Source organism: Ranitomeya imitator, chromosome 3 (genome assembly GCF_032444005.1).
Source record: "Ranitomeya imitator isolate aRanImi1 chromosome 3, aRanImi1.pri, whole genome shotgun sequence".
In the NCBI taxonomy this organism is placed as follows: domain Eukaryota; kingdom Metazoa; phylum Chordata; class Amphibia; order Anura; family Dendrobatidae; genus Ranitomeya; species Ranitomeya imitator.
The window spans coordinates 10878002-10893976 of record NC_091284.1 but is presented as its reverse complement, the minus strand read 5'-3'; the positions used below and the strand labels follow the sequence as shown (position 1 = coordinate 10893976).

Sequence of the window (15975 nt, the reverse complement as noted above, 5' to 3'; positions counted from 1 at the left end):
CGCTGCAAGGCTGCTGTGCTATCCACTGTGCCACCGTGCTGCCCATACAGTATTACGGGCACCACATAGTCCTCCATACTGTATACTGGCCCCACATAGTCCTCCATACAGTATTATGGGCACCACATAGTCCACCATACAGTATTATGGGCACCACATAGTCCACCATACAGTATTATGGGCACCACATAGTCCACCATACAGTATTATGGGCACCACATAGTCCACCATACAGTATTATGGGCACCACATAGTCCACCATACAGTATTATGGGCACCACATAGTCCACCATACAGTATTATGGGCACCACATAGTCCTCCATACAGTATTATGGGCACCAAATAGTCCTCCATACTGTATTATGGGCACCACATAGTCCTCCATACTGTATTTTGCAAAAAGGAAAAAAAGAGCATGAACCGCACATCCCAAAATCATACGTTGATCTAAAGCCGCTAGGCAAATATTTATATACTGAACATGAGGTTTTCAGTTTAGCATTCTGATCAGACTGTATGAAGCCCACTGCCCCTTCACGGCAAACCTCGTAGTGGGTCCTATCGCCGTAACGGAGCGGAGCCGTGCGGCGACCACCGCCACAGCGGCCATGCACCAGCAGGGCGGACGGCCTGTTGCCCCACAGAGCCCATGCTGCGAGACTGAGCCCCCATGACTCCAGACCGCGCCGCCCCACCAGCACAAAGCTACAGCAACAATGTCCGCCACACAGCACCAGCACCAAAATGAAAGGAGCATTGAAACTCACCTTCCTCCAGCTCTTCAGTGAGAGCCAAAATGGGCTAGACCCCTTACTATGCAGTCTCCTGGTAATTAAAATCACCTGTGCCAAATGGGAGGAGTGCTGGTCCAAGAAGAAGACTAGAACAAGCTTTGCAAAAAGGAAAAAAAAAGAGGGTGCTGTGGGGCAACAGGCCGTCCGCCCTGCAGGGTCTGAGACCGATGTCAGCGACCCAAAGACCCCGAAACACAAACCGTCCATGAGGTTATGGGAAAAGCAGTAAATGACATCTTTACCGCACTTGCATCCGGTTTGTAGAATGTTTTGGAATGCGGTGTATGGCCACCTTAAAGGGGTTGTCCACAATGAGAACCACCTGACTCGATTCACTCCTGTGCAGCTGAGTTGCAATACTACTCATAACCTAAGGCTGATGATGGCGCTGTGAAAGAAAGCAGTCATGTTTTTCTAAGGGTATGTGTCCACGTCCAGGATTGCATCAGGATTCGGTCAGGATCTTATGCAGGTAAAATCCTGACCAAATCTGCACCTGAGGTCACTGGCAGGTCACCTGCGTTGTCCTTGCGTTTTTTCTGCAATGTAAGGACATGCTGCGTTCTGAAAAGACGCGCTGCGTATGTGTTTTCGCAGGTCTGCCGCATGCGTCTTTTAATGCATAGTGAGGACGGGATTTCATGAAATCCCCTCCACTATGCTGTAACATCTGGACGCTGCGTGTTTGACGCTACGGCTCTACGCAGCGTAAAAAACGTAGCGTTTCCTAAATGTGGAAACCTACCCTTAGGGTACGTGTCCACGTTCAGGATGGCCGGCGGTTTGGACGGAGCGGCAAACTCGCTCCGCCCCCTTCTGGGGACGCGATGATGCCGGGTGTGTTCATTGCACACATCCGGAATCATCGCACCCCACACATAGGGCCCTGTGTTATACCTTGCGGCGGCGCAGCGTCGCCGCAAGGTATACGGACATGCTGCGATCTAAAAAGACGCGCCGCATGTCCGGAATCGCAGGGCCGCCGCGTGCGTGTTACCACGCATAGTGGAAATCCCCTCCACTACGCTGTAACATCTGGACGCTGCGTGTTTGACGCTGCGCCTCTATGCAGTGTGAAACACGCAGCGTTTCCTGAACGTGGAAAAAAAAACCTAAAGCTGCTTTCACACATCAGGTTTTTTGTTTCAGGCTAAATCCGGCTCTCAGGAGAAAACCGGAACGGAAAAAATAAAAACCGGATCCGGTTTTTCCCCCATTGACTTGTATTAGCGCCGGATGGCCCAGCGTTCCTTCCGGTTTGATGCCGGATCTGGCGTACACTCGATTCCGGCATCTGAAAAAAACGTCTACTGTAATGTTTTTTGTCTCCGGCGAAAAAAGCCTGAAGCGCCGGATCCGGCGCTTCCGGCTGTTTTGCTAGAATGGAAGCCTATGGGAGGTGGAAGGTGCCGGATGCAGAAAATGGCGGATCCGGTGGCCTGATCTTTTTAAACTGAGCATGCTCCAATTTTTTTTTTATCCAATAATCTAGATAGGCTAGCAGGATCCGTCAAAAAAACGGATCCGTCGCATCAGTTTTTCACAATCTGCGCCGGATCCAGTTTTTCCAACATTCGCCGGATTTAGCCTGAAACAAAAAACCTGATGTGTGAAAGTCGCCTAATACTAGACAAGCCCTATTCACATTACTCCGGTGTTTTCCATCCTTGCCGGTTTCTCGCCTCTACACCCTGGCACTGCCCTCTGCAGCCCCTCATTGTCCTCCCTGCGCCCCTATATTTAGGAAGGGTCAGGGTTTGTGTCGGAGGGGTCGCCTGGTAACATGGACCTGACAAACTGGAATGTGGTCGTCACTGGTTGGGGAAGAGTCCGATGACCGGTGGGTGACGGCCCAGGTTTCTACGACGATCTCAACACCTGGGCTGCTCCCTCCCAGCAGGTAACAGGGTGTGACCCGGGCGGGTGATGATGAGCGAGGGATAGAAGAGGGCGACACGGGTGTCACGTTACCTGCCCGACACAAGTAACATTATACGGGGCGCAGATCAGCCAGCGACGGAGGAGCGAGAGCTGCCATCATGTGAGTGCAACAATGTATCAATACGACTGCAACTATATATCTGAGTGACTGTAACAATGTATCCGGGTGACTGCGGCGGTATATTCATGTCTGCCTGTAACAATGTATCAATACGACTGCAACTATATATCTGAGTGACTGTAACAATGTATCCGGGTGACTGCGGCGGTATATTCATGTCTGCCTGTAACAATGTATCGAGGTGACTGTGGCGGTATATTCATGTCTGCCTGTAACAATGTATTAATACGACTGCAACTATATATCTGAGTGACTGTAACAATGTATCGGGGTGACTGCGGCGGTATATTCATGTCTGCCTGTAACAATGTATCGAGGTGACTGTGGCGGTATATTCATGTCTGCCTGTAACAATGTATCGGGGTGACTGTGGCGGTATATTCATGTCTGCCTGTAACAATGTATCGGGGTGACTGCGGCGGTATATTCATGTCTGCCTGTAACAATGTATTAATACGACTGCAACTATATATCTGAGTGACTGTAACAATGTATCGGGGTGACTGCGGCAGTATATTCATGTCTGCCTGTAACAATGTATCAGGGTGACTGCGGCGGTATATTCATGTCTGCCTGTAACAATGTATCGGGGTGACTGCGGCAGTATATTCATGTCTGCCTGTAACAATGTATCGAGGTGACTGTGGCGGTATATTCATGTCTGCCTGTAACAATGTATTAATACGACTGCAACTATATATCTGAGTGACTGTTACAATGTATCGAGGTGACTGTGGCGGTATATTCATGTCTGCCTGTAACAATGTATCGAGGTGACTGTGGCGGTATATTCATGTCTGCCTGTAACAATGTATCGGGGTGACTGTGGCGGTATATTCATGTCTGCCTGTAACAATGTATCGGGGTGACTGCGGCGGTATATTCATGTCTGCCTGTAACAATGTATTAATACGACTGCAACTATATATCTGAGTGACTGTAACAATGTATCGGGGTGACTGCGGCGGTATATTCATGTCTGCCTGTAACAATGTATCAGGGTGACTGCGGCGGTATATTCATGTCTGCCTGTAACAAAGTATCAATACAACTGAAACTATATATCTGAGTGACTGTAACAATGTATCGGGCTGACTGCGGCGGTATATTCATGTCTGCCTGTAAATCTATCCAGGTGACTGCGGCAGTATATTCATGTCTGCCTGAAACAATGTATCGGGGTGACTGCGGCGGTATATTCATGTCTGCCTGTAACAATGTATCGGGGTGACTGCGGCGGTATATTCATGTCTGCCTGTAACAATGTATCGGGGTGATTGCGGCGGTATATTCATGTCTGCCTGTAACAATGTATCGGGGTGACTGCGGCGGTATATTCATGTCTGCCTGTAACAATGTATCGGGGTGACTGCCGCGGTATATTCATGTCTGCCTGTAACAATGTATCGGGGTGACTGCGGCGGTATATTCATGTCTGCCTGTAAATCTATCCAGGTGACTGCGGCAGTATATTCATGTCTGCCTGTAACAATGTATCGGGGTGACTGCGGCGGTATATTCATGTCTGCCTGTAACAATGTATCGGGGTGACTGCGGCGGTATATTCATGTCTGCCTGTAAATCTATCCAGGTGACTGCGGCGGTATATTCATGTCTGCCTGTAACAATGTATCGGGGTGATTGCGGCGGTATATTCATGTCTGCCTGTAACAATGTATCTGGGTGACTGCGGCGGTATATTCATGTCTGCCTGTAACAATGTATCGGGGTGACTGCGGCGGTATATTCATGTCTGCCTGTAACAATGTATCGGGGTGATTGCGGCGGTATATTCGTGTCTGCCTGTAACAATGTATCTGGGTGACTGCGGCGGTATATTCATGTCTGCCTGTAACAATGTATCGGGGTGACTGCGGCGGTATATTCATGTCTGCCTGTAACAATGTATCCGGGTGACTGCGGCGGTATATTCATGTCTGCCTGTAACAATGTATCCGGGTGATTGCGGCGGTATATTCATGTCTGCCTGTAACAATGTATCTGGGTGACTGCGGCGGTATATTCATGTCTGCCTGTAACAATGTATCGGGGTGACTGCGGCGGTATATTCATGTCTGCCTGTAACAATGTATCTGGGTGACTGCGGCGGTATATTCATGTCTGCCTGTAACAATGTATCGGGGTGACTGCGGCGGTATATTCACGTCTGCCTGTAACAATGTATCGGGGACAGCTCCTTCATGTGACTGACAGTGACGGCTGTACGGTTTCTCGGTGACTGACAGTGTTAATAACAGACATGAGCACGTGTCCGCTGATGTATGATGCTTCCATTCACTGACCGCAATCAATGATCTTGAAGTTCCAGAACTCCAATTATTGCTACTTGCAGCAATCAGGCCGAGCTGTGTGATATCTGGCGTCTCACAAATATGGCGGCTCCAATCTCTTGATTGATCGCCGTGGTGACTATCGTTAATATCGTGATCACCGGGGTGAATAATAACTAGCAATGTCCTCATCGCCGCGGTGATTAGTTATTGATAATTGATCGCTGCTGTCACATCTCGTTAGGTGACATTTTTGGAAAGTCTTCCCCGTCACAGACGAGCAGCGCGAGCCGTGACGGATTCCCTGCAGACGATGTGAGTGTCGCTCAGACGCACCCCGTGCAGGCGCTGGGTCACATGTAGCAGCTTTATAATAATCCACCACGCTTCCGACCTCCAGGGCTCTGACAGTATAATAATGGATATAATGCATCTTCAGGCCTCCATGTATAGTGTCTCCTGGGGACACAATGGAACCATCGCGCAATGAAACGTTCTGCAACCTTCTAAGTTCACACGAGCGGATACAAAAGGGTGCGATTTTCACTCGTACGTCGTCCATTTATTTAGGCTACGTTCACATTAGCGTTGTGCGCCGCTGCGTCGGTGACGCAACGCACAACGCACGTAAAAACGCACCAAAACGCACGCAAAAACGCAGCGTTTTGCGACGCATGCGTCGTTTTTTGCCGAAATTTGGACGCAAGAAAAATGCAACTTGTTGCGTTTTCTTGGTCCGACGCTTGCGGCAAAAAAGACGCATGCGTCGCACAACGCAACAAACAAAAACACATGCATCCCCCATGTTAAATATAGGGGCGCATGACGCATGCGTCGCCGCTGCGTTGCCCGACGCAAACTAGCATAACGCTAGTGTGAACGTAGCCTTACAGGACTGAAACCGGTCCCTGATGTGAATAATGACGTTCTCAGGACGAGCCCCACATGGCACTGTAGTCTGACAACCAGGCAGGCGGCCATCATAGGTTCCACGGCGGAGGACAGCATGTGCATACATTAGCAGCACAGATGTCCTCTGCTCTGACACTTTGTTACAATGTATCAGTCAGGAGTTCACAATGTCTACATCAAGGAGGATTGTGGAGACTGGATACAACTGTAGCAAACCCTCAGCTGCAATAAGTGGAGGTTTCAGTTATGGATATTCTTTGAAAGACGATACTGCAGCTGAAATGGTCGTAGAGGACGAGCCGTCTGTTCTGCGGAGGTTTGTCTGTCAGTCGTATATATGAGAAGAACATTATCACAGCCATAATCCTCAGAGCAGCGATCCGCAGTCTAATGTTACCGCAGGCCATGTGCAGAGCGGCAGCTCCTGAAAAATGTACAAAGCGGAAGTATAGTGTGTCCTCCAGACTCCCAACCACATCCCCACACCGGGTATAATGTATCCAGATCACTAACGTATACGCAGGACGAAAACCGGACCCTGCAGCGACTTACAGAGGGACCCCGTCCACATCAGCATCATACAGGACACATATGGACCGTACGTATATAACGGAGCCACTGACAACATACATGACACTACTGATCCTGAGCAACATCCTGTATTATACTCCAGAGCTGCACTCACTATTCTGCTGGTGCAGACACTGTGTACATACATTACATTACTGATCCTGAGTTACATCCTGTATTATACTCCAGAGCTGCACTCACTATTCTGCTGGTGCAGTCACTGTGTACATACATTACATTACTAATCCTGAGCAACATCCTGTATTATACTCCAGAGCTGCACTCACTATTCTGCTGGTGCAGTCACTGTGTACATACATTACATTACTGATCCTGAGTTACATCCTGTATTATACTCCAGAGCTGCACTCACTATTCTGCTGGTGCAGTCACTGTGTACATACATTACATTACTGATCCTGAGCGACATCCTGTATTATACCCCAGAGCTGCACTCACTATTCTGCTGGTGCAGTCACTGTGTACATACATTACATTACTAATCCTAAGCAACATCCTGTATTATACTCCAGAGCTGCACTCACTATTCTGCTGGTGCAGACACTGTGTACATACATTACATTACTGATCCTGAGTTACATCCTGTATTATACTCCAGAGCTGCACTCACTATTCTGCTGGTGCAGTCACTGTGTACATACATTACATTACTGATCCTGAGTTACATCCTGTATTATACTCCAGAGCTGCACTCACTATTCTGCTGGTGCAGTCACTGTGTACATACATTACGTTACTGATCCTGAGTTACACCCTGTATTATACTCCAGAGCTGCACTCACTATTCTGCTGGTGCAGTCACTGTGTACATGCATTACATTACTGATCCTGAGTTACATGCTGTATTATACCCCAGAGCTGCACTCACTATTCTGCTGGTGCAGTCACTGTGTACATACATTACATTACTGATCCTGAATTACATCCTGTATTATACTCCAGAGCTGCACTCACTATTCTGCTGGTGCAGTCACTGTGTACATACATTACATTACTGAACCGGAGTTACATCCTGTATTATACTCCAGAGCTGCACTCACTATTCTGCTGGTGCAGTCACTGTGTACATACATTACATTACTGATCCTGAGTTACATCCTGTATTATACTCCAGAGCTGCACTCACTATTCTGCTGGTGCAGTCACTGTGTACATACATTACATTACTGATCCTGAGTTACCTCCTGTATTATACCCCAGAGCTGCACTCACTATTCTGCTGGTGCAGTCACTGTGTACATACATTACATTACTGATCCTGAGTTACCCCCTGTATTATACTCCAGAGCTGCACTCACTATTCTGCTGGTGCAGTCACTGTGTACATACATTACATTACTGATCCTGAGTTACATCCTGTATTATACTCCAGAGCTGCACTCACTATTCTGCTGGTGCAGTCACTGTGTACATACATTACATTACTGATCCTGAGCTACCTCCTGTATTATACTCCAGAGCTGCACTCACTATTCTGCTGGTGCAGTCACTGTGTACATACATTACATTACTGATCCTAAGTTACATCCTGAATTATACCCCAGAGCTGCACTCACTATTCTGCTGGTGCAGTCACTGTGTACATACATTACATTACTGATCCTGAGTTACCTCCTGTATTATACTCCAGAGCTGCACTCACTATTCTGCTGGTGCAGTCACGGTGTACATACATAAAGTGACTGTGTTTGATAATGTTATGGGGGCAGTGATTGTTTCCCTAGTGTTGATACAATGTATCGGGTCATTAACCCCTTGTTTCCCTGGCTGTCATTCCTCTGAGTGCACCGTTTTCCCTGCAGCTATAACTGCCGCTGTGACTGACGTCCTGTAATGAGATCGTCCCGGCACCGGCCCTCGCTCAGCGCAGACCATTGTTGTGGCTGCTGGAATTCGCTGTCATCTGTGTTGCCGGGACAACCATCTACGGACCCCGGTCACAGTGCACAGTATATATAAAGCTCTGACAAAAATTAAGAGACCACCACATCACATCCCTGTCATGGCCGCCCAATCTCCAGACCTGAACCCACTGAAAACCTCTGGAATGTAATCAGGAGGGTGATGTAGAGTCACAAGCCATCAAACAGAGAAGAACGGCCGACATTACTGTACCAGGAGCCGTGTGAGACTGGAGGAAAGCTGCCAAGACGCAGGAAAGAAGGGATTAACAATTATGGTTATTCCACAAAATATTGATTTCTGAACTCTTCCTGGGGAAATTATTAGTATTGTTGTTTCTAAATGATCGCGGGCTTTGTTGTTTTTTTCTGCATTATTTGAGGTTTGAAAGCACTATGGTTTTGTTACTTTGACCATTTTTCATTGTCAGAAAATAATACAAAATGTATTGCTTGGAACTTCAGAGACGTTATCAGAAGTTTATAGAATAAAAGAACAATTTACACTTTACTCAAAAATATAAAGAGAAAAATCAGAGAAACTGAAGATTGTGCAGAGCTGTATGTACAGTCATGGCCAAAATTTGAGAATGACACCAAAATTATATTTTCACATGATCTGCTGCCCTCTGGTTTTTATTAGTGTTTGTCTGATGTTTATATCACATACAGAAATATAATTGCAATCATATTATGAGCACCAATAGGTTATATTGACAGTTAGAATGAGTTAATGCAGCAAGTCAATATTTGCAGCGTTGACCCTTCTTCTTCAAGACCTCTGCAATTCTCCCTGGCATGCTCTCAATCAACTTCTGGACCAAATCCTGACTGATAGCCGTCCATTCTTGCATAATCAATGCTTGCATTTTGCCAGAATTTGTTGGTTTTTGTTTGTCCACCCGTCTCTTGACGATTGACCACAAGTTCTCAATGGGATTAAGATCTGGGGAGTTTCCAGGCCATGGACCCAAAATCTCTATGTTTTGTTCCATGAGCCATTTAGTTATCACCTTTGCTTTATGGCAAGGTGCTCCATCATGCTGGAAAAGGCATTGTTGGGCGCCAAACTGCTCTTGGACGGTTGGGAGAAGTTGCTCTTGGAGGACATTCTGGTACCATTCTTTATTCATGGCTGTGTTTTTAGGCCGATTCCCTTGGCTGAGAAGCCACCCCACACATGAATGGTTTCAGGATGCTTTACAGTTGGCATGAGACAAGACTGGTGGGAGCGCTCACCTCTTCTTCTCCGAATAAGCTGTTTTCCAGATGTCCCAAACAATCGAAAAGGGGATTCATCAGAGAAAATGACTTTGCCCCAGTCCTCAGCAGTCCACTCCCTGTACCTTTTGCAGAATATCAGTCGGTCCCTGATGTTTTTTCTGGAGAGAAGTGGCTTCTTTGCTGCCCTCCTTGAAACCAGGCCTTGCTCAAAGAGTCTCCGCCTCACAGTGCGTGCAGAAGCACTCCCACCAGCCTGCTGCCATTCCTGAGCAAGCTCGGCACTGCTGGTAGTCCGATCCCACAGCTGAAACAGTTTTAAGATACGGTCCTGGCGCTTGCTGGTCTTTCTTGGGCGCCCTGGAGCGTTTTTGACAACAATGGAAGCTCTCTCCTTGAAGTTCTTGATGATGCGATAGATTGTTGACTGAGGTGCAATCTTTGTAGCTGCGATACTCTTCCCTGTTAGGCCATTTTTGTGCAGTGCAATGATGGCTGCACGTGTTTCTTTAGAGATAACCATGGTTAACTGAAGAGAAACAATGATACCAAGGACCAGCCTCCATTTAAAGTGTCCATTGAAGTCATTCTTACTTAATCATGACTGATCGCCAGCCCTGTCCTCATCAGCACCCACACCTGTGTTAATGGATCAATCACTAAAACAATGTTAGCTGCTCCTTTTAAGGCAGGACTGCAATGATGTTGAAATGTGTTTTGGGGGTTAAAGTTCATTTTCTGGGCAAATATTGACTTTGCAAGTACAGTAATTGCTGTTAAGCTGATCACTCTGACATTCAGGAGTATATGCAAATTGCCATTAGAAAAAATGAAGCAGTAGACTTTGGAAAAATTAATATTTGTCATTCTCAAAATTTTTGTCCATGACTGTAAATATATATACAGTACAGACCAAAAGTTTGGACACACCTTCTCATTTAAAGATTTTTCTGTATTTTCATGACTATGAAAATTGTACATTTACACTGAAGGCATCAAACTATGAATTAACACATGTGGAATTAAATACTTAACAAAAAAAGTGTGAAACAACTGAAATTATGTATTATATTCTAGGTTCTTCAAAGTAGCCACCTTTTGCTTTGATGACTACTTTTAAACACTCTTGGCATTCTCTTGATGAGCTTCAAGAGGTAGTCACCGGGAATGGTTTTCACTTCACAGGTGTGCCCTGTCAGGTTTAATAAGTGGGATTTCTTGCCTTATAAATGGGGTTGGGACCATCAGTTGTGTTGTGCAGAAGTCTGGTGGATACACAGCTGATAGTCCTACTGTATAGACTGTTAGAATTTGTATTATGGCAAGAAAAAAGCAGCTAAGTACAGAAAAACGAGTGGCCATCATTACTTTAAGAAATGAAGGTCAGTCAGTCCGAAAAATGAAGTGCAGTGGCAAAAACCATCAAGCGCTACAAAGAAACTGGCTCACATGAGGTCCATCCCAGGAAAGGAAGACCAAGAGTCACCTCTGCTTCTGAGGATAAGTTTATCCGAGTCACCAGCCTCAGAAATTGCTGGTTAACAGCAGCTCAGATTAGAGACCAGGTCAATGCCACACAGAGTTCTAGCAGCAGACACATCGCTACAACTCTTAAGAGGAGACTTTGTGCAGCAGGCCTTCATGGTAAAATAGCTGCTAGGAAACCAGTGCTAAGGACACGCAACAAACAGAAGAGACTTGTGTCACGATTCACACCATGACTGTCACCCCTACGTCACGGATCGGGGTGGCCTTAGGCCAGCAGACGACTATTACATGTGCAGGGGGGCTTATCTTAGTTATCCCTCCACTGCTACACTGTGATGAGAACACACACAAGGCTATTGACCTATCGATTTACAGCAGGGGCTTATTTTAGTTATCCCACTGCTCTGCAATATAACCCGAACTGCAGGGATTTATGTATATCCCGCTTTACAGTTCCGTTTGAGAACTTGCAGCTCTCTGGCGCCCCCCCCCCCCTGCCCTTACGTCAGATTAGGTACTGCACCCGGGGTAATTAGTCGCCAGAAAGCCTGCCTGCTAGTTACTGGCTTTTGGGCACGCTGCAGCAAGGCGATATAACTACTCCCACTCACGCAGGAACAATAATTATCAAGCCGCCGTCGCTACAATGACTCTCAAAGGCACAGAACCATGTATGCTGCCACCAGCTTCGATTAACAGGTCCGAAGCCAATCCAAAACAGTAGTGTAATTCTTTTCAGAAGACTTGGGGTACGTTTTAGAGCAAGAGAATGAAAACTAGTAATTTAAATATTTTACTCCAAAAGATTAGGCAGTGTTTATAAAAATATTACAATGATGTTACAATAAGAGACAATTGGAAATATGTACAAAGGGAATTATAAAATAACAGGGATTAAATGAGAAGTTAACACTTACATGTGTTCAGATCATTTCAACGAAAACCAGGCTACTGGACAGAGCTCCAAATATCCCAGTTCATCAGGGCTGGCAGTAAGAGCTCCTCAAGTAAGACTAACTGCTAGGTGCCTTGCAGAAAACTTATAGCTGCAGCCTGGTGACATCACTAAAAGGGCCGATTTCCCCAGACCCTCCCCTCTCCTCAGACTTACCAAATTTAACACTAATTCTTAATAATTCTTGTATCTTCGCTCCAGAACATATCAGAATCATAACACACACCTCATTCCTCTTATTTTACAATTGGCTTTCTATTGGTACCAAATTCGGGCTAGTTGGGACACACGGTTCTAGAGAAATCCGTACTTTGTCCCCATTGGGTTTAGAGGCTCATGCTTACAGTGGCTGACAGATCCATACACACACACATCTCAGCAAGCAGAAACACAGAGAGAAGGGGGTTTTAGCCCACGGTGTGCTAACAGGGAAAACTAGAGTCACCTCTGCTTCTGAGGATAAGTTTACCGAGTCACCAGCCTCAGAAATCGCAGGTTAACAGCAGCTCAGATTAGAGACCAGGTCAATGCCACACAGAGTTCTAGCAGCAGACACATCTCTACACCAAGTGTTAAGAGGAGACTTTGTGCAGCAGGCCTTCATGGTAAATTAGCTGCTAGGAAACCACTGCTAAGGACAGGCAACAAGCAGAAGAGACTTGTTTGGGCTAAAGAACACAAGGAATGGACATTAGACCAGTGGAAATCTGTGCTTTGGTCTGATTAGTCCAAATTTGAGATCTTTGATTCCAACCACCGCGTCTTTGTGCGACACAGAAAAGGTGAACGAATGGACTCTACATGCCTGGTTCCCACCGTGAAGCATGGAGGAGGAGGTGTGATGGCGTGGGGGTGCTTTGCTGGTGACACTGTTGGAGATTTATTCAAAATTGAAGCCATACTGAACCAGCATGGCTACCACAGCATCTTGCAGCGGCATGCTATTCCATCCAGTTTGCGTTTAGTTGGACCATCATTTATTTTTTAACAGGACAATGACCCCAAACACACCTCCAGGCTGTGTAAGGGTTATATGACCAAGAAGGAGAGTGACGGGATGCTACATCAGATGACCTGGCCTCCACAGTCACCAGACCTGAACCCAATCGAGATGGTTTGGGGTGAGCTGGACCGCAGAGTGAAGGCAAAAGGACCAACAAGTGCTAAGCATCTCTGGGAACTCCTTCAAGATTGTTGGAAGACCATTCCTACTACCTCTTGAAGCTTGTCAGGAAAATGTATATAATAAGTTTAGTTTCTCTGCCAGCACATATAGGGTGGGCGTTGACCCCCCTTTACTTCAGGGTTTAGCTTTTCTTTTCAATGGGTGTAGAAGAGCTTTTATTGCTTCTTGCTGCAAACTCCTGACTTTCAGCTCCCAAACCCCTCATGCCCCTCCCAAAGGAATTTTTACGATCAGAATAGATGCATAGACAGTTCTACCAGCTGAAACTGGTCTGATTTCCTTCTTTAAAGACAACAAGCCCTTTGTTCCATTATAGTGAGATATTGGGCCAACGGTTTAGGCTAGGAAAATAATACGTCCAGTTTGTGAATCTCCCTCGACGCATCTATCAGCCACGGTAAGCGCGGGCTTCTAGTTCCAACAAGGGCAGAGTATGGATTTCTCTGAAACTATGCATCCCATCAAGCCCAAATTTGGTCTCATTAAAACGCCAATGTTAATACAAGATGAATGCTGGGTGTGTTATGATTCTGACATGTTCTGTAGCGGAGATACAGGCATTAGACAAACTTGTGTTAAATTTAGTAGGACTGAAGAGATAGGAGGGTCTGAGGAAACCAGCCCTGTTAGTGATGTCACGAGGCTGTGGTTATTTAAGTGACTCCACTTTACCCAGCCTTCAGAATTGGTGAGAGTCTGTCTGAGTCTGACTAGAGGAGCCCTCACTACCAGTCCTGATGCATTGAGACATTTGGGAGCTCCGTCCACTAGCCTGGTTCTGCCTGAAATGACCTGAACACATGTAAGTGTTCATTTCTCATTTAACCCCTGTTATTTTTATAATTACCTTGTACATATTTTTAATTGTCTCATATTGTAACATCTTTATATGCCTTTTTATAAACACTGCCTTCTTTCGGAGTAAAATATATAAATTACTAGTTTTCGTTCTTCCTGCTCTAAAACGTACCCTAAGTCTTCTGAAGGGAATTCCGCAACTGTTTTGGGTTAGCTTCGGACCCGTTTAATCGAAGCTGGTGGCAGCATACCTTGTGCTGTGCCTTTGGGTGTTGTTGTAGCGACTGTGGCGTTGATAATTGTTGTTCCTGCCTGAGTGGGAGTATTTATATCACCTCACTGCAGCGTGCCCAATAGCCAGTACATAGCAGGCAGCCTTTCTGGCGACTAATTACCCTGGTGCAGTACCTAATCTGACCTGTGGGTAAGGGGGGCGCCAGAGAGCTGCAAGTTCAAGTGGAACTGTAAAGTGGGATATACATAAATCCCTGCAGTTCGTGGTATATTGAAGAGCAGTGGGATACCTAGAATAAGCCCCTGCTGTAAACTAAGAGGTCAATAGCCCTGTGTGTGTTTTTTCATCAAATTGTAGCAGTGGAGGGATAACTAAGATAAGCCCCCCTGCACATGTGATAGCCGTCTGTTGGCCTAAAGTCACCCTGATCTGTGACGGTCACGGTGTGAATCATGACAAAGCTCGTCAAGAGAATGCCAAGAGTGTGCAAAGCAGTCTTCAAAGCAAAAGGTGGCTACTTTGAAGAACCAAGAATATAAGACATAATTTCAGTTGTTTCACACTTTTTTGTTAAGTATATAATTCCACATGTGTTAATTCATAGTTTTGATGCCTTCAGTGTGAATTTACAATTGTCATAATCATGAAAATACAGAAAACTCTTTCAATGAGGTGTGTCCAAACTTTTGCTTTGTAATGTATATACGGTATATACACCACAGCCCCCCACAGAGCTCAGTATATATACGGTATATACACTGCAGCCCCCCACACTGCACAGTATATATATATATATACGGTATATACACCGCAGCCCCCCACAGTGCACAGTATATATACGGTATATACACCACAGCCCCCCATAGTGCACAGTATATATACGGTATATACACCACAGCCCCCCATAGTGCACAGTGTATATATACACGGTATATACACCGCAATCTCCCACAGTATATATATACGGTATAAACACCGCAGCCCCCCACAGTGTATATATATATATATATATATATATATATATATATATATATATATATATATATATATATATATATATATGGCATGTACACCGCAGCCCCCCACAGTGCACAGTATATATATACGGTATATACACCGCAGTCCCCCACAGTATATATACACTGTGTTCCAAATTATTATGCAAATTATATTTTTCTCAGATTTTCCTAAATGGTCGGTGCAAATGACAGTCAGTGTAATAAAAGCCATCACCCGTTAGATTATACATCAAATTTTATTGAAGAAACCTCCCAATGATAACAATATAATCTCCAAAATGAATAAAAACTCAAAATGTATTGTTCCAAATAATTAGGCCCAGTAGAATTTCTAAACATTTGATGTTTTAAAGAACTGAAAAGTCTCATTTGTGGAATTTGCAGCATTAGGAGGTCACATTCACTGAACAAAAAAGCTATTTAACTCCAAAACCTCCTAACAGCCAAGTTACATTTAACATAGGAGCCTTCTTTGATATCAGCTTCACAATTCTTGCATCCACTGAACTCGTGAGTTTTTG

The 15975-nt window shown here is 45.5% G+C and overlaps 1 protein-coding gene across 1 annotated transcript in view; it reads left to right on the top strand.

The window, feature by feature from the left end:
- The first annotated feature begins 2718 nt into the window (after nucleotides 1-2718).
- Nucleotides 2719-15975, top strand: part of GPR156 (G protein-coupled receptor 156) — a 189935-nt gene continuing 176678 nt past the window's right edge. The window contains exon 1 of the mRNA XM_069760469.1: nucleotides 2719-2836. The gene's annotated coding sequence lies outside the window, so the exon portion shown is untranslated. The remainder of the gene's footprint in view (nucleotides 2837-15975) is intronic.